The sequence below is a fragment of the Protopterus annectens genome, chromosome 1.part1 (assembly GCF_019279795.1).
Source record: "Protopterus annectens isolate FY-2018-M chromosome 1.part1, PAN1.0, whole genome shotgun sequence".
NCBI classification, from domain to species: domain Eukaryota; kingdom Metazoa; phylum Chordata; order Ceratodontiformes; family Protopteridae; genus Protopterus; species Protopterus annectens.
The window spans coordinates 1,586,505,434-1,586,529,544 of record NC_056726.1 but is presented as its reverse complement, the minus strand read 5'-3'; positions in this window follow the sequence as shown (position 1 = coordinate 1,586,529,544).

The following is a 24,111-nucleotide window of genomic DNA, read 5'->3' as shown; positions in this document are numbered from 1 at the left end:
AACAAGCCCTGTTACAACAGTAAATGTATGAGGTTATCACAGCAACATGTCAATATTGGCCCTGTGTTTGTGCCTCCATCCACAACTCTGTCAACCTTTGTACATATGTCATGCAGTAAGAGGTGCATATGTTCTGTACACCAAAATTTATTGACATCATATCTTATAACAAGCCACTGAGATATCAGACTGCTACACAAGTTATGTATAGTAGGGGCTATATTTGAGGACATAACCTGGGCATTCTGTGGTTGTTTGCACAGTACTGAAGTCTGTGTATTTATGGTAATTGTCGACAGTGTGTGTATTGTGAATATGTACCTTAGCCTGTTTACAGACTGTGGTAGATGTCATTGTTCTTGGTCCTGTTCTATCTGATGTTACATGCTGCTCCACTGTATGTTACCCTATCAGCTTACATTCTTTGTAGGGCCAAACACACACATGCCCCATACCACAGACAGGCATTGGACCACACTATGTAGTGGCCTGGTATATGTAGGGTTAGTGTGTGAGTGGCACATATGAGGATGGTGTTGATCAGATAGTCCATATACTGTAATATTATGCTAGCTTACCTTATGTGGCTGTGGCTGTGTTCACATTGGTTGTGGTTATGCACCTTTACACAGGTGTCTGTTACCCTGTGCTATGACATGCCTGTGGAGCCTGCTATATATGCAGGTATATGTGTATTCCCCCATAAGAAATGTAGGCCATTGTTGTGTCAGTCTGTCTGTAGCCTGCACAGTGCTTTGTTACATGCCTAGCAGCTTAGTGTACTTACTCAGTGTGATGTTATGTCCATATACTTGCCAGATGTACTGCTGCCAGGCCACCATAACAGTCATATATGTCAGACAAAGCAGTGGGATGCTGTACAGATGTATGCCACTAACTAATGGGTAGTATGTGGCCATGGCTCTTATGTACCAGCAGTTAATATGTGTCAAGACAGGGGTGTGTGAATGCATAAGCTATGGGGGCAAATGTATGCTGGTACTTATGTGCTATACCCATCTACATGGCTGTTAACACCCACATTGTCAGGCTTGGTCCACATGTCTTGCACATGTCTGTGTATACCTCTGGGCTGACCAGAGTGTGTCAGACTGTCCATATTTATTGGCAATATCTCTGCTGTAGTCCACAGGATCATTACTGTGCTAGCAGTGGTACTGTACTATAATGCCCTTAGGATGTCTGTTAGTAGCCAATGGCGCACATGTTAAAAGCAGATGTGTCCTCCCACACACAACATGTCTGTGAAGACAACCCCCTAGTACAGTAGCAATAGTCTACTTATATACCTGCAATACATACCTGACATTCTGTTGCACTAAGAGGTTGGGACTATTGGGGCTGAGGTAGGGGCCCACTCCATGTTCAGGACATATAGTGAACATATATGTATATATAATTATCCACATGTCTATAAATATATATATATATATATATATATATATATATATATATATATATATATATATCTATATATATACACATATACATAGCATACATAGCTGGATATGTATATGTATATATATATATATATATATATATATATATATATATATATATATATACACATATAAATACTCAGATATATATACACATATACACAGCAATATATGTCTACACATATACAGATAGATACATATGCACATATACTTATGGATAACTACATATATTATATATCTGTAGATATATATATATATATATATATATATATATATATATATATATATATGTTCATACGAAGAGATGTACACATGCTCATATATATGTTGCACTATACAGATGTGTATACAGACATATGTATGACTATACATGTGTATGCACATGTAGACATATATCAATCTATTATATGTATATATCCATATTCCTGGCATGTGTAAACCTCACAGTTGTATATACCCTCCCAGATGTATCTCACTGTATGTATCTACTATGTGTACATTATGATAAGATAACATACGTGATACAACATTTATATTAATAACAAGTGTGGAAGTAAAGGACATTGTTAAATACTAATCAATATGTGTATTGACAGATATACTGGAAAAACAACAGCTGTCTTCACAGTGGTCATGGAGTAGTGGTTAAGTCTTGTTACTATAGTGTACTGGGTTCAAGACCTCCAAGGGCTGTTCATTTTGTTGCTGGGCAGAACAAGGGATGTTGGATGCTGAGTTGTTAAGGCAGTTTTGAGCAGCTTTAAGCATGTTTGCACGGGTTTGCGTGAAGCTAAGCAGTGCTAAGCTACAGATAAACATACGGGTGCTTACACAGTCTATGCTTCACTCACCAGTGCACAAATCAGTTTAGCTGTTATATTGCAGCAATGTTGATACCTGCTAAGCATGGCTTAACCCTGGTAACTAGTTCACACCACCCAGTCTGATAACAGGGTAATGACATCTTACATAAGTGCATATAATGCCATGTACAATGCATGCACCTATGTGCTGTCATTACAGTAGCAATTGGTGTGAGTGTCATGTGTGGGACACAGACATATATGAGGCCTGTACAGCACTGTTATCCATATGAATGTGTTACATACAGGGGTAGTAGCCTAGGGTACTTGTTGTCACACTGGCATGTAGTGCATAATGGTGGTATTACTGTTAACAGTGCTTACCCAGGCAAGATTAGAGTGCTAAATGTAGTACCAAAAACAAGCACACCTGCAGGCATAGCTGGACTCTGAGGCCTCCCTGTTGTTTCCCTGGTGTGTGAGCTGTGTCACAGTATATAACCCCTACTGGGTAATGATCCGACATGTGGAATGTAACTGTAGGCTACTGTCTGTACAGCACATGTTAGTGAGGACTTCTGACATGTAGTTATGGCATACATATTGTTGTCAAATGCCTATCTGTGAACACATTCATCCTACTGCATAGCTACTTGCCAAGCTGATGACTGTCAGTCCCTGTACAGATGTGCAGATGTCAGGTATCTAGCTGGGATATGTACAGGCAACCTAAGCTTGATTGACACTGACATGTCTGCCCAGCTGTATAAGAACTGGCACATATAGAAGACAACATCCTGTATGCACCACATGCCACGGGTACCTCCACTAATCTACCACAATCAACAGAACATGCTTTGGTACAGGTCTCCATCACAGATACTAACCATGTGTTGTAATGCATGTTGAATTCAACTTGATCACCTCAGTGGCCATGTGCAGGAGGCACCTGGAGGATTGGCTGATGCATGTCCCTCTCACCCTGAGGGATACCACAGCAGTGCCTGTTGATAGACTGCCTGCTGCCACATGGCAGGTGGCAGTATACCACTGTACACACAACCCTTACACAACCATCTATCCTTGGCCAATAGCTAGGTACACAGCTATGACCACCTGCAGCAATGCACCCCTGTACTGACACGTGTACATGTGCATGACTGAGTATAGCAGTGTCAGTGTGTTAGCACACCTGTACTTGGGAATTCCATGAGGGCCTTCACAACCAATGTAACACCCATTGCCATAGTCAGTTGTGGCTGCTGCTCTATGGGACAATACATGTACCCTGTTAAGCTCCTCCCCATACCGGCTACATGAGCCTTGCAGTACCAGTACAACAGTGTTGTACAAATGGGTTGATAGGCATGGGATACCCATTGTGTTCTGACAAGTGTTTGTATGTGTGCATGTCCGTATATCTTTAGGGTACAGCATTCCGAGGCCACATACTCCTATTACAATATCCATTGCCACACAATAGTACAGATAGTCTTGTTGATGCCCATAGGTGAGGCATGACAATGCAAGACCCTACTATGTGTGTGGCATGTGCATTAGATGCATATCCCTGTAGTACCACTGTTGGGATATACAATGGGTTGTATCACCGTCGTGGACAATGTGTGATGGTGGGTATATCAGAGTGTCATCATGGGTTTCAGGGAGTACAATATCCACTGGGGATGTGGGTGCTGTGTACTCTGTCATCACACCAAGGTACACCTGGTATATGTCCCATGTACCACGTTATGGTTACCACTGTCACCATCAACCATACAGGTAAGAGATACCACAATCCAGGCCAGTTATGCATGTGCTGTGTACAGTCTACCTGTAACACACTGGGCACACAGTCAAGTTAGCAGCGATAAGCCCAGGTCTGTTCGATGTGTGCCTGCCTGGTATGTGTTTGGTAATGTATATATGAAGGTATGCCACACTATGTGTCATCCATATACACCCATTACATCCCCCATTGGCATATTGTACATGCCTGGGGATGTTCTGCATGTAACATGTAACCTGGAACACACCTCACCCTAAACGCTGTCTGATGTGTGCAAAGAAAGCCACACACTTCAGTATCACTTCATACCTAGGTAGAGGTCAAGTCCAAGTGTTGCCAAGTAAGAGTGTGCATGTATGTGGATAGGTCTACATCAGGTTGCAGAGTATACACATCCCAGCAGGTCTCCTGTCCATGTGGCACAGGCAATAACTGTTATACAAACCTGTGACATGTTAAACTGTACCCCAGATATGTCAGAGCAATGGTGTCACCACGGTGCCATACCCCATTGTGGAATATGACTGCAAACCATCCTTGTGCTGACACATGTACACTTACAACACAAATGGATAACATTATAGAGACCACAATCAACCGGTGTTACTAACAGCTATATTGCATCATTGCTGGATGGCTACACTACCTGACATATATGCATTACACTTTACTCCTTACATGTTACACTGCAGCACTGTGGTACACTGCAGTAAAGTCACCGTGTGCATCAGAACCATATTAGCCTGTCCCTGCATCAATGGTATGGATGACAGGGATGGGGCACAGGTATCATCATATGCACAGCGTGTGTTGTTGGTTTGCCAGAGGCCGAGGGTGGGCCATACATTTGACACAATGTGTGTGGGTGAGGGGTGTAATGAGGTGAACTGGGTGTGGTGATGTGGTGTGTGTAGGTATGAGGTTGCGCTAGGTGTGTTTGTATAGTGTTTGGATATGCATGCACACAGTTCTGCCATGTGGTTGCCCTACACAGGTGTTTATGGACAGCTGCAGACCATACCTGGCAGGGTGTGCAGTTCACTGCCTCCGGCCATGGACACATGGACTGTGCCTGCCAGGAGTTTCATGGGCATGTCTAGGTGCAGGCCACAATGTGCTACTCTCACCTGATGATGACAAATGTCCACTGGAACCAGGTCCCTCCTGGGACTGGCCAGGACCACGTGCTCGTGGTGTGCTATGGTGTAGTGAGGACAGTGCACTCCCCACAGTGCCGGGGCTGGTACTGCTACTACGGCAGCCACTTGGTGTTCTAGCACGTCCACGTTGACTGCCAGTTGTTGGCATTGCTGGCCTACTTCCACGTGGCCATCGCTGCACTCCCACCACACGTTCAAGCATGGACAGACCACAGTCGATGAGGGCCATCATGTCACCAGACCATCTATCCTTGAGCTCAGTTAACACACGGATGGCAGCAGACAGTTCACGGGAGTTGTCACTCGCAGATGTAAGAGCAGCCCTTTGCAGCCTCAGGCCCTGTCTCATGTAGCATTCCGTACGTGCCTGCACTGCCATGACAGACTGAAACATGTGCCTGCTGGTACCAGCGTATGCCAGGGGCATGATGACCACCGGCCCTACCAAGATCATCTTGGGACATCTGTCTATGTGGTGCCTTGCTGGACATCTGGCTATGTCTGCTTCAAATAGACACATTAGGCATGGTTACCAGACTTTCTTGTGCACTGTCACCAAACGTCAGCTGTCCCTCCTCTATGACCACTGATGATGGGGTATGTATAGGCACTGAAACTGTGTGCGGGGTTGGGTTGGCTAAAAGGGGGATGTCAAATGATGGTGCTGTTTCGGCCCCTGACAACCCCACCTGTGCCTCAACAGTACTATCATCATCTTCGATATCTGTATGGACACCATCAAATTACATACCGGAGGGACCCTGACCTACCTTGCCACCTGTGGGGGGGGAACAATAAACGCACTTTAAAACCTGTACAGCATTGCATAACAGTACACACACACACATGCACACACATGCACACACATGCACACATGCACACACACACATGCACACACACGCACACACACACACACACACATACACCACCTTAATACCTACCTGTCCATGACTTTACAGTCTCATGTATATTCCCATGTGTTCCCCATACTGCATCACAATTTGTAACATACATTCACTGATACCACTCATTAACGTATCAGTCCTCTAAATGCCTAGACAAGTGATCACAACACAAGACCTGTTACTCCATTGCCTGCCTGACTTGAGTGGAGTGGTTTTACATGGCCTCACTGCTGTCATTCACTGTTCACCCTGTGTATGTCCAGACAGCATGAGTATGGGCCCTATATTTGGGGGCTACTATGTTCACTCCATAATATCACGCACCGGAATGTCATGTGTATGTATTGCTCAGTACATGCCAGACATGCTGCTCAATCAGCCTATTATGTGACAGCTGTAATATATGGATACAGTCCCTGGTGTTCATTAGTAATTCCTCAATTCATCTATAGTGTTGCACATGTGGGTTGTCAGTCTCTGGTGAATGCGATATTAAGGGTATACCTGGTGTCTACCTTCCTTCTCAATGCCTGTTCCATGTTACAGACCTTATTATACTATCAGCTATCCAGTGATTACATACATAACAAGTATTCCTGGTGTGTCATGTAGCAGTCCATGTCCATGTACTGCACGATCCCAAAGGGAGGTACTGCTGTATGAACAACCCCACAATCGCACATGTGCATACATGGCCACTAACACAAACACACACACATGCACACATGCATCCTACATGCATCAACCTCCCTCCACTTCACCAGAGTGACCCTACAGACAAACTACCCACCAGAATGCACACACAGACACACACACACACACACACACACACACACACACACACACACACACACACACACACACACACACACACACATACAGGTGAGGCTGCACAATGATAGCACACACAGTCCTCCTATTACCCATCTGTCAACATGCATAACATATGGTAGACAACAGCATGCAGTGCAGCTTTAATCAATCCATGCTAGCAACAGTATACATGTGTGTGATGCATGTACTGTGTCACTAGGTGATGCCCCTTCCCCTGGATACCACTGCACCCATGTACACAGTATTGCTGTGCACCTGTTCTGCACCCTGCCATGTACTGTGCACCACCCATCACAGGTGTACAACCCATTGCTGAATGTGTAGTACTGTGCCAGTTATGTCAGCTTTAATGTTCACAGCCCCTATGTTTTTCAGCAACACATACCTGGAATGATATGTGGAGAGATGTCATTTGTGAATGCCTGATGTCTGATTTACAGCTCTCAATATCAGTGAACCATGTATGACCAATCCAATACTATTAGACTGACAACCACCAGAGCATTTCATGGCTATGGGGAGTGTACACACCCTTATTGATATGACGCACCCTTCCATGATCTGCCATGGGACCACATCACTGCATATATTAACAGTACATGAGCCCAATATGTGACATATGTCTTGTACTTTCACATGCAGTGTCTACAAAATGTGTTAGGTGTGCAGATGCTGACCACGATGCATACACTCCTTCTAGGCATATGTGTGCACACCCTTATCATGACGGTTTGTTTCATCTATTGTTATGTGTACAACAGCAGGCACTACGTCTGGCAGGGGCATACTAGCGTGGCCCATCTGAATTTGCCAGTATATGTTCAGTCTGTCCTACACATGTCCCCCTAATCTGCATGATTGCAAGGTCTACTCATGTGCACATCCCTTGGTGTTCACACACTGCCGTCACTATTGCTGTGGGGGTAGGGTTACGTCTGCCACAGTTCCTGAACCTAACTATGCACAGAGACAGTCATTCATAGCATCCTTAGGACCCCTGCTGCAGTGCACTGGTGTGTCATACTGACACCCCCCCACCTTCAGCCTTTTTGCAGATGCTTGACAAGTAAGGCCTACACGTGTGTCAGTTTGCAGTGTCCAGTACACTGAACACCACATGTTACAGTCTAGCCCCAGCTGATAATATGGACCACATTAATAAGTTATGCCATAGTGTAACTCTACAACAGTTGCCATTGTACTAGAGGTATATACACTGGTGTTGCACTGTATATGGGTGTTGTTCCAAACATGTCCCTATTGTAAGTCATGTCTCCCACCATTATGTTACTCCCTGTGGACACATTCTGCAATGACAGGATGTTAGTTATCTTGCAGGTGTCTGACATACCCTTCCAATACCCCCTCATGGTAACCACTGTGATGCCATGCATTTAATGGCAACAATACATGCACATGTACAGCATGCATTCTGGGTAGGTGTGTTAGATGTGTGCATGGAATATACCATAGCCATTACATGCCCAGTGTACTGGCAAGCATCTACATAAACCATACTCACCAGCTACAGGCTGCTGCCTTGGCGATATACCGGAGGGACCTACATAAGAGGATGAGTGATGCAAAGTCAGTGGCTACACCTGTGGCATTGGTAATGGTGGGTGGAGCATTACAATACATCAACAGTACATGTCCAAAATACTACCACATATGCACATCTGTTTATCACTACTATGCAGCAACAAACTATATCTATGACATGTCAGATATGCACGATCTACCTGTACAGATGTGGATGTATATGTAACAGTGGTCTATTGATGTACCCTGTGGCTTTATCTACACTCTCCTAGGCCAGAGTGTGGGTAGCACCCACATCCACAAAGGTGTCCAGCAGTTGTTGGCTATGTGGATGGGCAGGTGCTACAAGGCTGGCAAGGAGCTCCTCCACATGTGTCGGGGGGTGGATGACATGGCCCCCCTGTTGCAAGGTGATCCCCCTGGACTCAAGCAGCATGCAGACAGGCATTGCGAAGCAGGTCAGAACAATGATTCCGGACCTGCTCATAACTGCGGTTGTGCAGTCTGACATCAATGACCCTGTGGACTAGGTCATTCCACAGAGCGGTCAACACCTGCAGATCATGGGCGGGCCAGCTAAACAAGACAGGGTAATGCTGGATTAGGTGGTTTATCGCAATATCGTTCTTGGCAGCTGAGTCGGCTGGAAGCCTTCTATGTGACATCTTGCCTGAAAGACATAAAGATGGACACAGGTGTGAGCAAGTCATGCAACAAGGTTACCACAGTTCGTAATACACATCACTGTCACCCCCTCACACCATATCAGGAACAACAAACTGTACAAACAACTCAATAGGTATGGCTACAGCTTAACTACCAATGTGGCAGATATTGTATTGTATTGTACCACACTTTGTGCAATGTGTATGTATCCATGTTCCCTGTGTGGACACTATCATTGCTGGCCTGTTACAGACTATTCACCTGCATGCCATTGTCAGGGACACTATGGTTCCATATATGCCTGTGGTATGCTTGCTATGTGACTGCTGCACATCTGGCATTCTGTGTTATTGGGGATATCTATGCATGCTGTTGCACATGTTCCGGGATTGTGTAGACAATTACTACCCACATATGTTTTATAACAGTGATGCAATAGCATGTATATGTACTATTGGCCAGCAGAACCACTTCTCCAAACAAATCTGCTCATGTTACCAGGCCACATCACATGTGTGACCCACCCTGGGGCCTCTTCATGTACAGGTCCGGCAATACCTTCAGCTGGAACCAACTCAGGGGATGCTGCCCCCCCAGGTGTACACACAGATATGATCTTGTCCCCTGAGATCAGGTCCTGGGTCTGTTCCATAATGGGCTCCACAGACACATAAGGGGTGTGCTACATCACCTTGAGGCACACAGTACACATTCACAGGGCCCACATGGTCCTCCTGCTAATCTTCCAGGCCAGGCACCTTCAGGATGCAGACGGCTGTTGTGAGTAGCAGTGGGTGGGAGGCTTGTTCCCATTGTGTCCATATTGGGGCCCATGGGATTTCCACATCACACACCATCCAGGGTGTTTACCCACCACATGTGTCACATACCACCCCTGTAGGCTGTCCTCTATATCTATTAACCCTGGCCACCTCCACAACCATACCTGCCATACTTCCCCATATTCCCATTCCATACTTCACAGACAAGGGCAATGTGGTCCCAACAAGGGGTTTACATGTGACTTACCCTTCCATGTTGCACACAATGACAGCTGTAGATATCTGTGTGCATTTCCATATGTGCCGTTCCCTCACACATATCATGCAGCACTGTGGTGGTAATATAGGGGACATGTATTTACACACATATATGTTTGTGTATGTGTTTGTATATATGTAGACATGTGCATATGGGTATATATCTATATATGTGTAGATATATATGATGTTGTATATATGTTTATATATATATATGTCTACACATGGGTATCTGTATATTTGTGGACATACATGTAGATATATATATATATATATATATATATATATATATATATATATATACACACACACACACACACACACACACACACACACACACACACACACACACACACACACACACACATATGTATACCTATATATGGGGTACATTCAGACACATCAGGTCCACAATCTCACAACATCTTCCTGCACAGCTGCACTGTTCTGCCTTGCTACAACACAGTTAGGTGCCACATATGGACACAGCCTGACATTAGGGGGGTATATGTAAGGCCAAATTGCAGGTAACCCTATTACACACATATGGCATTCCTGCATGCTACAATACAGGTTAACCTGAGTGTCCTGCAAGAGATGGGCTGTGGAACCCACTTGTCCATTATGGCATTACTTCTACCACCAGCTATTCGCCACAGTAATATACATGCTTCCCATTGCACAACACACACTATGATGGCTTACATTTTATCAGTCAGTGCTGCTCTGCACAGTTGATGGGTATGGCCCACAAACCACAGGGACAGACTCTATTGTCCTTAACATTTGTTCAGCTGAACATCATTACAACAACACTTGATGGCACATAAAAATCTTTCCACATCATCTATCCCATTATTATGGATCAAGTACTACAGTCATTTACATGCATATATACTTCACATACCTGTTGTGGGAATGATGTCTCTTCTGGATATTTTGCTCGATGTTTTTTTTTTTTTTTTGCCTTTTGCGCACTCTCTCTCTATATCTATCTATCTTGGTCTCTCTCCAGTAAATGGATTGAGCTGCTTTGAATAGATTGCAGCATGGCTTTTGTAGGTGATGCGCATGATCAGGTGATGGCCTCTGCACCAATCAGTGTCCTCCACTTGCTACCTGCATGCAGCATGCTGTGTAGTACTTCCAATTACCACTGTCATGGCAACCAACTACTATAAATCCCTACATCATGTGGGCGTGGTCCCTTTACCTTTCCTGTATGGTGGACATCCTTCATGTGTGTGGGCAGTAGTGTTACAGACTGCAGGTAGCAATTCCTCTTACAGGAGAACCTACAAACTCAGGCTAGCTACATATTTGTAGGAGGTTCTAAAACTACAGACAGAGTGTGAGTAGTGTTGTTGTATGCATTGTATAGCACAAGTGTTACAGGGTTTCTGTGTACATACTAGTTTAACTTGGAATGCAGTCTGTCTGCATGGCTCTCAGCTGTGGGCCTATCAACTTCATGGCATCACTGATCAGTATCAGCAAGAAACTACGATCCCTCATAAAATCATCCAAGGCGAGCTTTGAAAGAAAAATTGCCAAAGACTCCAAAGATAACCACAAGGCATTCTTTAGCTATGTCAAGAATCTAAGTGTCAATGCTCATATCTGCTCAGAGTTAGTGCAGAATGGCACAAAATACACTGGATCAAACGATATTGCCAACATCCTGGCAGACAGGTTCAGTGCAAACTTTACCCCCTCTCACCCCCAAAAGGGCCCATAACCATACCTGCAGAATGTAGAGTCCCTGAAATCATAGACACTTAGGTTACAACAGCCCTCTCCAAAGCCAAAAACTCAGCATTAAAGAGACCGGATGGTGTCCCAGGCTGCATCCTACATGAGCTGAAAGATGAACTAACGCCTCACCTAAAAACATTGTTCAGACTCAGCCTCTCCACAGGCTACATACCCATAGAGTGGCACACAGCAACCGTTATTCTGCTCCACAAAGGTGGAGACACAACAGATCCCGGGAACTATCACCCTATAAGTCTGACTATCTTGGTCTGCAAGGCTATGGAGCGCATCATCATGGAACTCATTAACAGAGACATTGGGAACCTCCAAACACTGGACCCTACCCAGTTTGGCTTTGTTAAGGGCAGATCATGCCTACTAAACCTGGTGGACTTCTTTGTGACAGTTACCAAGGCTATAGATGAGGGAAAGGTGGTACACACAGCCATCCTACCAAGTAGATAGTAATCTTACCTTTGATAATCACATTGCCAAAGTGGTTAGAAAATCCTTCTACATGGCCCACCTAATCACAAAAGGGTTCGCATCCAGATCAAAAGAAGTCATTGTGCCCCTCTACTCATCACTCATCAGACCCATCTTAGAGTACAACGCCCCATTTGGGATATACCTTACAAGACACCTGCAACAGCTGGAAAAACCACAGAAGTACCTCACCAAGAGGATCAATGGCCTCAAACAGATCCCCTATGCAGCTCGACTGAAGAAACTTCAGTTGTACTCGGTTGCATACCACCTACTCAGAGTTGATCTCTGCCTGACATACAAGGCCATGTCCAACCCAGATTTGATGGACATGCTCCATCTAAAGAAAACCTTATTCCCTCAAGCCACACACTCTAGGGATCTAAACCTCACCACAACAATAAATAGGACGTGCTGGCGGGATAGATTCCAGTCACAGAGACTTCCCATGCTTTGGAACAAGATCCCAATCTACTTAGGCAGAGCTCCTCGCTAACACCCTTCAAAAGAAACCTTGATGAGTGGATGGGAAACAAAAAGTTTACCTCGGGGATCACTTCAGCGGTTCTGTTGGACAGAGGCACGGGGAACTAATCTAAGGGGACGGCGAAAGCCAACATATTCTGGCTAGGCTTATAAATGCCTTCAGGCAGATAGCCTAGTATCCACTTATGAACCTATGTATCTTCCTGTACATATCTGTGTGTATGTGTGTGTATGTGTAGTTACATATATATATATATCTATCTATATATATATATATATATATATATATATATATATATATACATATGTATCTGCACATATGTGTCTGTGTATATGTATCTTAGGAATGTTGATTGCTTCCACATTGTACATTCCCTATGGTAGCCAGACTGTACTGCATGATATGTTACTGATACCAGCCTGACATCATACAGGTGGGATGGAGTACTGTTAACATCTTGTGCCCATGTTGTGTCAGGTCCTGGTTATAGGATCTGCAGCACTTGGTATTGTATTGCAGGACAGACATGTTTGGCTGTGGGGGGGTATCTAAACATACAAGACGTATGCTGTTTGGGCCTTCTCACCCCCATTAACGTTGCACGTGGACATATATGTTTTTGTTATGTTGTCTTTTATATCTATAGATGTATGTCTGTATATACCTATATAGATATATATTTATACTTATATATATATATATATATATATATATATATATATATATATATATGCATATAGATGTAGAGTTATATATCTATAGATGTATGCATATGTATGTATATATGTATATACTTTTATATATATATATATATATATATATATATATATATATATGGGTCTACCTGACATGGTCAACAGTTCATATAATCGACACTCATTTGGTCGACAGTTCATTTGGTTGACAAGCAGATTTGCCCCCTTCCCCAATGTTGTGCAACCCTGGAGTTGATATATATAGTTAGGGGGGTGTGGGGGCGAAGCCCCCCACCTAAAATGCTTGTCGATCAAATGAACTGTCGACCATATGAACTGTCGACCATGTCAGGTAGACCCATATATATATATATATATATATATATATATATATATATATATAGATATATAGATATATACAGATATAGATTTGTTATATCTATTTAATAATATATACACACACACACACACACACACACACAAACACACACACACACACACACACACACACACACACACACACACACACACACACACACACACACACACACGTAGATTGCATGTGTCCAGTACAGTACTTTTGAATGACTGGGCTGGATGATATGTTTTGTGAAAACACCAGGGTTATTTATACATGACATGGCTTAGTGGTAAATTACTTTGGTTATGGTGTGCAGGGTCCTTCGTTTGAGCCTTGCAAAGGCTGTTTATTTTGTTGCTGGGCCGAACAAGGGCCATTGGATACAGAGTAATTAAGGCACTTTTAATCAGTTATGCATACAAATGAACTAAAACTTGTAAATCCAAAAATGAGGCAAGTTGGTAAAATCCACACATTTAATGTTAGCATTTTAGTACACAAAAATGATGTGAAGAAGTGCATATCATTTTTGTGTACAAAAGAGCCAACTTGCCTCATTTTTGGATTTACACTTTTAAGCAGTTGTAAGTGGGTTTGCGTGGATTTGTGCGGAGGTAACCACTGCTAACTTCTGGTTACAGTTTCTTATACTGATTTAACTTCTCAATTGCTTAATCTGTGTAGGCATTGCTTAACCCCGTGCAATCAGGCTTACACCCACTTACTGCTGCTTAAAAGTGCTTACTCCCGCTTACCCCCGCACTAATTTCTTTAAAAGAAAAGAAAAAAGGGTTGATAGGAAAGTGGTGAAAAGGGGGCACAAAGAGGGAAAGACAGTAGGGAAAATAGCTAGGGATGTGCAGGAGGGTGAAGGGAAGGTCCATAGCTGCTCATTTTTTATACAGCAACAGCTGTGCATATACAATGAATTTGGAGGTAGATTTAGACACTCAAACTCCTGAGAGAGGGGTGAGGACAAGAATAATATGTTTTGATGCCAATTAGACCAGATTGCATGTGTCCAGTAGATGTGTGTGAAATGGACAGCTACATATGGGGCAATATGTATTTTTGGGAATGGATTGCCCTTTTTTTTGATGTGAGAGTGGGATATTGGGGAGGGATAGTAGGTATATTTGGGGAGGTAGGTTGGGTAGGTTAACAGACAAGACAAACAAGATGCATACAGGTTTGGTATATGACACATGTGGGGGGTAAACACCTTGACGGGGAGGGGTGTTGGGAAATCGGAAGCCCATGAGACCCCTAGTGGAAACAATGGGACTGAGGTCCCCACCCATGGGCAGTCACCACTGCACCTTCACAGCCCTGAAGGTGGCTGTGGTGGGAGCTGAGTTGGAGAGCCAGACCGACCCTCTAGTCGTGACATGTGGCCCTCAAGCTAGCATAGCAGATCTTCAACCTCCCTGCGGAGCTTGCTACACACCACTACCCAGACCTGGTGATTGGTGACAGGTTCCTGTCCATGCCCGCTTCCTGGTGGGGGCGAGCCCCATCCCCTGAGGTGGTTCCACCCGAAGGTGTTGGAGGGCCAGCAGATGAGGAGGTCTCAGATTGGGCCCCAGATGTGCTGGTGCCATGGCCAGCTGAGGTGGGACAGGTGGGTCCGTAGGGACCTGCCTTCCCAAACGTGCTATGGTGTTTATGGTTTATCAACATATGTGGGTTAGTCATATTCAACACACTCCAGGATTAGATATAACAGCATGCATAGATATTCCCATTAAGCCATACACTGGATATGGAACAATTGCATAGCCAATGGAGCACATGCATATACGGGACCACAATGGTAATAACAACAGCATGCAGGTACATTGATGGCACCATGCCACCAATGTTGGAGTATTTCAACATAGCACATGCATAGAAACAGATTTAAATAATTATCAAACAATAGGATGTATGTCCCAACATTACAGTGGAGTCATCACGTAACAGTTGAGGTAGGTATTTAGTGTATTGTTGGCGATATGGTGGGGGGGAGAAAGATGTCAGTTAACAACTAGTATATTCCTGTAGTTCGCATTACTTTCCTAGTCAGTGCTGTTATGTGTACCTTACAAGCATTACTACTCTACCCTATTTCCTTAGTTTGGCCAGTGAAATGGCTGTCAACAACTATATACATGGACTGGTTTTACCTGCAGTATACACCTCTTACCTGGTATACCTGTGGAGGAATTGTTTGATAACACTAACCAACTGTTTCTACACATACTCCCAAATTCCAGGTTGATGTTATGCACATACCTGTCCATCTCTTTTTGCACAGACTCTGGCCATGTCTTGACCACAAGCAGGTGAACCGGGACATATGTAGACTATTGCCCTCTTCAACCTTTAGTGACTTACAACACTTTTATACAGGATTTCCTAGACAGTTATATTATGTAGCACAGTGTGGGTGACAGTGGTGAGTGATGCCTTATTATTCAGAGCAACTGCAACACTCAGAATGCCATACAATACTAGAGTAAACAGTACCAGTACAGGGTATCAAGCATTTATTTCTCAGCACAGTATTCGTATCTGATGTACCTGTGGGAGCAATGTTTGTTAGCAATACCTGAATGTTGCCACACAAGTACCAGATTTCACATTACTATTATGTACATAAATCTCATTCTGTTACTGTACACACTCTGGTCACAGCTTGACAACATGGGGATGTAGATGGGACATACTTGGGTTATTACTCTCATAACAGTTTGGGGAGTTGCTGGAGTGACAGGTTTGTTCTTATAGAAGTGTGAAAATCAGCTGTATTACTTGTTTGCTGTCTATACGTCTGGGACCATCCCACTGATTTCCCAGGGGGACAGAGTGACAGGCAGCAGATATGGGCTAATTTACTGGACATTCTGGACATATCTGTACAGTTGTGGGGTATGATTCTGTATGCAGACTACTACCACTCCCAGGATTCGAACCACGACCGTGTGTGGTAAAAAGACAACAGTTCACATCTCAGTTGCGTGCACTATTCTGATTTTGTTGTGTGGCTTTTCACTGTTTTCTGTCTATGTCTCTCTCAGTTGTACTAAATAACCTCTGAGGATAACACCAGTCATATACATACAGACATGAAAATGATAAGTAAGCACCAAAAAACCAAGAAATAGAAAATGTCCACCAGCGAGGAAACTAGGACCAACAGGTGGTAAAAAAGTCTTTATTGACGAAACACAAAAGCAGAATATATCAAGCGCTTTCGCTCAGTTAATACCGAGCTTTCTCAAGATAAAAGACAAAATAGAATGCCATCATTAAATAGGTAAAATTAAGTCACCTGATATTCTAATTAACCTAATTGGTATCAATTTAATTAATCAAAATTAAAATTAAAAACCACTAGTGATTAATAACCTGTTGTTAAAGATACAGTTATATTACTATAACTTAGTTTGTTTCGAGTACCTATCAGACTAGTGAAATATATATGTATGTTCTGATATACAATTTCAAAAACAATTAAACAAATAAATAAATATTGTTACTGCATCTGAAAACTAATAATACCCAATCAAATAGTATCAAATGATAAAAAAACTGTAATAAAATATGCACTTAAAAATCAATTCTTAGTACCCAAACTTGCATAATTCAATAAATAAAAAATGGACAAATGAGTTTACAAAAAATAAATAATAAACTCACTTCATAAAATAAATTTACATAAAGTCTTATAACCAGGCCATTCTCAATCTAAGCACACTGCTGATATTAATATTCTCATTGAGGCCAGGGGGCTTCGCAGCATCCAACCTAAGCTGCCATAAGAGTTCTCTATACTCCAACCTGGTCTTCCAGTCCCCTCCTCTGGCATCTGGTGTCACTTGTTACCAAAACAATAAATTTAAGCTGCATTTTAGGGCAAAGATTAAAGTGCTTATAAAAGGCACTTGTTTCTTTCTTTTTAGAAACGTCATATAAATGTTCGTAAATCCTCCTTCTTAAAGGCCTTTCAGTTTTCCCTACGTAGAAACTAAAACAATATGTGCAAAGACCTAAGTATACCACGCCTTTTGTCCCACAACTGGAATATCAGTTGGCATTGAACAAAAACTTCCTAGATGGAATATATAAAGTACTATCATTAATAATAGCAGTACACTGCTTGCAAGCCCCACATTTGTAGGTACCCAATCTAACACTTTCCAATGGGAACCCTGTGGGTTGCTTCCTCTCGAATAGTTCCTTTAGACTGACGTCCCTTCTCCTAACAAATCTAGGACATTCTTGAACCAAATTTTTTAGTTCATCATGTAAGGTCAAAACTGGCCAGTACCTCAAGACTGCTTCCTCAACATGATGAAAATCACTAGAAAAAGTGTAGATAAAATTACTGTGAGGTTCAAACTGGTCAGTTTTATTCCCATGTTCAGCCAATGTTGAACCACTTCCTAGCAACGGAAAGTATTTCAGTTCCCTATTCTCAATAACTTCTTGAGCTAGGCTGTTAATAAGTGAGGCAGGATAGCCTCTTTCAGAAAAAAGGGTTTTTAAAAATTGAACTTCCTCCAAGAAATATTCATATGTACTAGACATCCTGGATGCCCGAATAAATTGGCCTTTGACAATACCTTTCTTTTGGTGGAAAGGATGTCCACTGTCAAAATGTAAATATGAGTTTGAGAATGTAGTTTTCCTGTAGAGTTTAGACTGAAAGGTTTTGTTAGTACAATCTTTAGAAAGGGTTACATCAAGATAATTTAATTCATCATGACTAATATTGTGGGTAAAGGACAAAAAGTGGGTAGTAGAATTAATGTAACTCATAAAATCCAAAAAAAACATTTAATGCCCCGTCCTACAACAAACAAATATCATCCAGGTACCTCCTGTAATGGGTTATGTGTTGAACCCAAGGGGTTGAAAATATAAACTTATTCTCCCAATAGTGTAACACTACATTTGCATAAAGGGAGGCACAGGAGGCACCCATTGCTACTCCTTTCTTCTGTCTATAAAACTCCCCATTAAAATAAATGAAATTATTCTCAAGTATAATCTCCATAAAATCAACCAACAAACTAATAACTCTATGACCAAGGCCAGATTCAGCAACCAGGGTGTCGTTAAACCATTCCAAACCTATGGAATGTGGAATGCTGGGAAAAAGTTCCACTATGTCAATGGTAATCATCAATAAATCAGGCTTAAATAAACTACGTTCAATGCCTTTAAGGAAATCCCAAGAGTCCTTACACACATATTGTAGGGAAGAAGCAAATTTCTTAGTAATATAATCAATAAACTTGCTCAAAGGTTCTCTAATGCTGCCTGCTCCAGAAACAATTGGCCTAAACTTAAGTGGATCTAAACCCTTGTGCGTTTTAGGAATCCCAAAAATGACTGGGATTTTGGGTTTATCTACATGCAAATAATTGAATAATCTTTCATTAATGGCTCCTTGTAATAAATGGTCGAACAATAAAAAATTGATCTTGGAGTAGGCTAAGTTCATCTCATTCCTAGAGATTAACTCATATTGCTCCGTATCCTGTAACATATTATAAAGGTAGGTGTCATATTCAGTAGTATACATTAAAACTACTCCACCTCCTTTGTCGGGTTTCATAACCCTACAGCCTTCATTCTTGAGATAATTAATTAGCTGACTTAAATTTAAACTCAAGTTAATAGGGGGAGAGTGTGGTTTCAAAGAATTCAACTTCCTAATGTCTTTCTCGACAAGCTCCTCAAACACCTTAGGAGAAGGGTGTGTAGGGGGTTGAACATACTAGCTCTCGAAAGCCCCATTTGTGTGTAGGGCTGGCCCTTAAAATACAATGCAAGATTCAGTTGCCTGACAAACATTTTCAAATCAACAAGTGCATTTGCTTTATTAGAAGAACGCAAAGGTACAAAATGAAAACCTCTAGTAAATAAATCAAAAAAATCTTGATTCATTACGATATCAGTGAAATTATAAATAGTAAAATTATCTTTCGTCAAAATTGAATAATTATTACCAGTGTTGTACAATGAATCGTCAAAAGGACTAAGATCCACAACTTGTTCAATTTGTTCTACTTGTGCGTCATGCTCCATCCCTGCTGCTGGTGCCCCACTCGCCCCCCCCCCCGGTTCTGCCTGGGGGGGGGGTGCTGAAAATCTGAAAAATAATTCTTTCTCCCCTTTTCAGCCAGTCTCTCACTCCTCCTAAGTGGTTCTGCAGGTGGTCTAGAATAGTTATCAGCACCACTAATTTCATTATTTCTAACCGGAACTTGCCTAGTGTTCCATCCACCCTTCACAGGGGATGGATAAGCTGTTCCTTCCCTGTACTCAATAAGGTCCCTTTCCAACTTTCTAATCTTACGATTAAGAATTTTTGTACAGTAGTGGTCCACCTCATGAAACACATTGTCATAGCTCTTTTTAACACTCATAAAATTATTGTCATTAACCAAAGAATCATTTAAAGTGTGAAGTTCTTTTAACAAAGTGTCAGTTTTAACTTCGTATTCCATTATCATAAGATTGAGCATCTCCAAACCTGCTTTATCAAAAATGTCAGAAAATTTGTTGTAAAAAGAGGTTCCTGGTAATGCATTATTCGGAAACCTGTAGCAGCGGAGACCTTTACGAACACATTGAACATGAACACATTCCTTTAAATAATCAATCTCACGCTGAGTGCTCTTATAAGCATAAAGCTTATCTCTTAAGTCATTAAAGTCATGTTCAATGTGAAGATTTGAATTAGGAGACACAGTACCTTGTTTGAAAAAGAACTGCTGCCCAGCCCAAGCGTTGAAATTAAAATCCTTGTGCTGAATATCCGTCCTATTTGATTGCCACATCTGGGTTTTTGCAGCCTGTTCATGAGTATCGGCGCTAACCAGTGGTGCTTCATCTGGAAATTCAGTCTGTAGTGTATTGGTCGAGCCTTGCGTCACAATGGACGCTTGCTTCCTCCTTGCCCCAAAGCCTTGTTGCTGGTTGCCAGGCAACAAACAGCTAGAGTTACCATTCCTCATGTTTAAGCTGTTGTTCAATTGTGTTAGCAAGACCAAAACTTGCTTAAATTCCGCACGAGTAACTGGAGCCTCTTGAGAATCTTCTCTTAGTAGTTGAGGCATATCAGCAAAATCGACCTGGTCCACTCCCTCAGCCATGGACACACAAGACCAGAAAATGATAAGTAAGCACCAAAAAAACCAAGAAATAGAAAATGTCCCCCAGCGAGGAAACTAGGACCAACAGGTGGTAAAAACTCTTTATTGACGAAACACAAAAGCAGAATATATCAAGCGCTTTCGCTCGGTTAATACCGAGCTTTCTCAAGATAAAAGACAAAATAGAATGCCATCATTAAATAGGTAAAATCAAGTCACCTGATATTCTAATTAACCTAATTGGTATCAACTTAATTAATCAAAATTAAAATTAAAAACCACTAGTGATTAATAACCTGTTGTTAAAGATACAGTTATATTACTATAACTTAGTTTGTTTCGAGTACGTATCAGACTAGTGAAATTTATATGTATGTTCTGATATACAATTTCAAAACCAGTTAAACAAATAAATAAATAAATATTGTTACTGCATCTGAAAACTAATAATACCCAATCAAATAGTATCAAATGATAAAAAAAACTGTAATAAAATATGCATTTAAAAATCAATTCTTAGTACCCAAACTTGCATAATTCAATAAATAAAAAACGAACAAATGAGTTTACAAAAAATAAATAATAAACTCACTTCATAAAATAAATTTACATAAAGTCTTATAATCGGTCCATTCTCAATCTAAGCACACTGCTGATATTAATATTCTCATTGAGGTCAGGGGGCTTCGCAGCATCCAACTTAAGCTGCCATAAGAGTTCTCTATACTCCAACTAAATAACCTCCTGGGATAACACCAGTCATATACATACAGACATTCCTACACATTTTATTTATGCTGCACAGTGTGGGTAACAGTGCTTAATACAGCAGTACTATTAAGTGTTTGCAAATCTACATTACCATATGATACCAGAGTAAACACATGCAGTCCACCAGTTAGACCTTTATTGTCAGGCTATTATGCTTTTATTTACATACAACATATATGAGACTCTTCCTACCATATTCTCTGGTGTATGCAGTACTTGCCTTAAACAAGGCATGTTTTATACTGGCAATTAACTTACTAATACTTTTAGATTTATTTCCTATGACAATACATACAAGAGTATAACTAACCTGCCTTGCATCACAGCCTCTCCAAGTGACATCCATGGGCCTCCTGGTTCACGGTCCACTCACTTGCCACTGAGAAGTTCATAAGAGGAATATTTAGCCATACCTATCCATAATATACATGAGCTGGCAATTATTAAACAGGTAGTGGAGTGATACTTACACACAGCTGGGACCTCCCCTGCCATCCTAGCCTCTTGGATCCAATGATCCAATAGATCCCCATTCCACTGCTTCAGGTTGGCATAATGATGTCTGACCTGCTCACCAGTTTGGAGTATGCCAGTGGCACTGGAGAGGTCATGGGTGAGATGGTCCCAGGCTTCCGCTTTATATTGGGAACTCTGGTACTGGCCCTGCAGCAGTCTCTGCTCATGGTCTTTGACAAGGAGTCCTGCCATGACTCTGGACTCCTGGATGACCCAGTGCTGTGTCTGAAAGTGCTCTCCCTCTCCCAGTCCTGACATGGTGCTGGCAAGGGGAAGCTACAACTAGTTATGAGATGTATTCCCACCTGTTGGGTTTAAGTTGGGCTGATTTCCTGCACTTTTCTGTGATTGGATGGTTTTGAAAAGGCTAAGCTATGGGCAAACCTGCTTACCTAAGGTTGGCATTGTTTAAAGGGGTATACCACTGGGCAAATTGAGTTAGCTGACCTACACATTGCTTACACCTACTAAGCTGGCCTATGCAATGCTTAGCATGGCTTAATATTTACTTTGCATTATATTTGCTTTTTAGCATTGATTTATTATTCATTGTATGTTATATATGTGTCTGGTATCCATGATTCATGTGTACATACACTGCATGGTGTCATTGTGTTTAATATGGGACTTCAACACTCTATTACACTTATACCTCATATCTGGGCTTACTTCAGTACTCCAGTTCACATTCTTTTGTTATGTAGTAGATTATAGAACATATGACTGTATACTGATTCCTTTCACATGTTCAGTTTGGTTTTACTATAGTGAGGATGTGTTTGGTGATACCTCAATCATATGTACTGCTGTGATGTCTTGGTTGTTAATGACTGTGACTATAGTGTATAGGGTCCTGGGTTCAAGACGTGCAAGGCTGCTCATTTTGTTGCTGGGCAGGACTGCGGCTGTTGGATACAGAGTGATTAAGGCACTTGTAAGCACTTGTAAGCAGGATTGCGTGGATTTGAATGAAGGTAAGCACTGTCAACCTTCGGTTAAATATGCTTACAGAGAGTTAGCTTCCATATTGCTTAACCTGTGTGTGCATTGCTTACTCCCACACAAACAGGCTTAAACCAGCTTACTGGTGCTTGCATATGCTTACTCCTGCTTACGACTACTTAATACTGCTTACACTTGCTTACTAGTGCTTACTCCCGCTTACCACTGCAGTAATTTAGATTGTAATGTCTAATGGTTCTTTGGAAGGTGGGGGATTTGGAAGCTGTATGGAGTTTTCATTCATTACACAGTTTACCTTCTATTTGTATCCCTTATTCCTGTGTACATATATTGTATGGAGCACATGTGATTATCTGTGGACTTTGCAACATTATGACACTGACACCTCACATCTGCATTTAATGCAGTACTCCAGTTCACAAATATATGTTATTTAGTAGGTTATGCAACTAAAATATTGGTCATAACGTGATTTGACATGGAAAATGGAATGTGCTACAGTGGGACTCGAACCGGGAATGACTGCTCATAAGGCGAATGCTTTGCTCACTACAACAACATTGCCAAGTTTGCTACTGAAGCCGCATATAGGTCCCACCACTGTCTATCCCTTAAGCAACTCAACTGGCTTGAGTTGCCTCATATATGTCTACTCAATCAACTCTTTATAGTGCACAAACTCTACTACCTTCCTGAGATAACTCCAGCACTTCAGCACCTAATTCAGCCC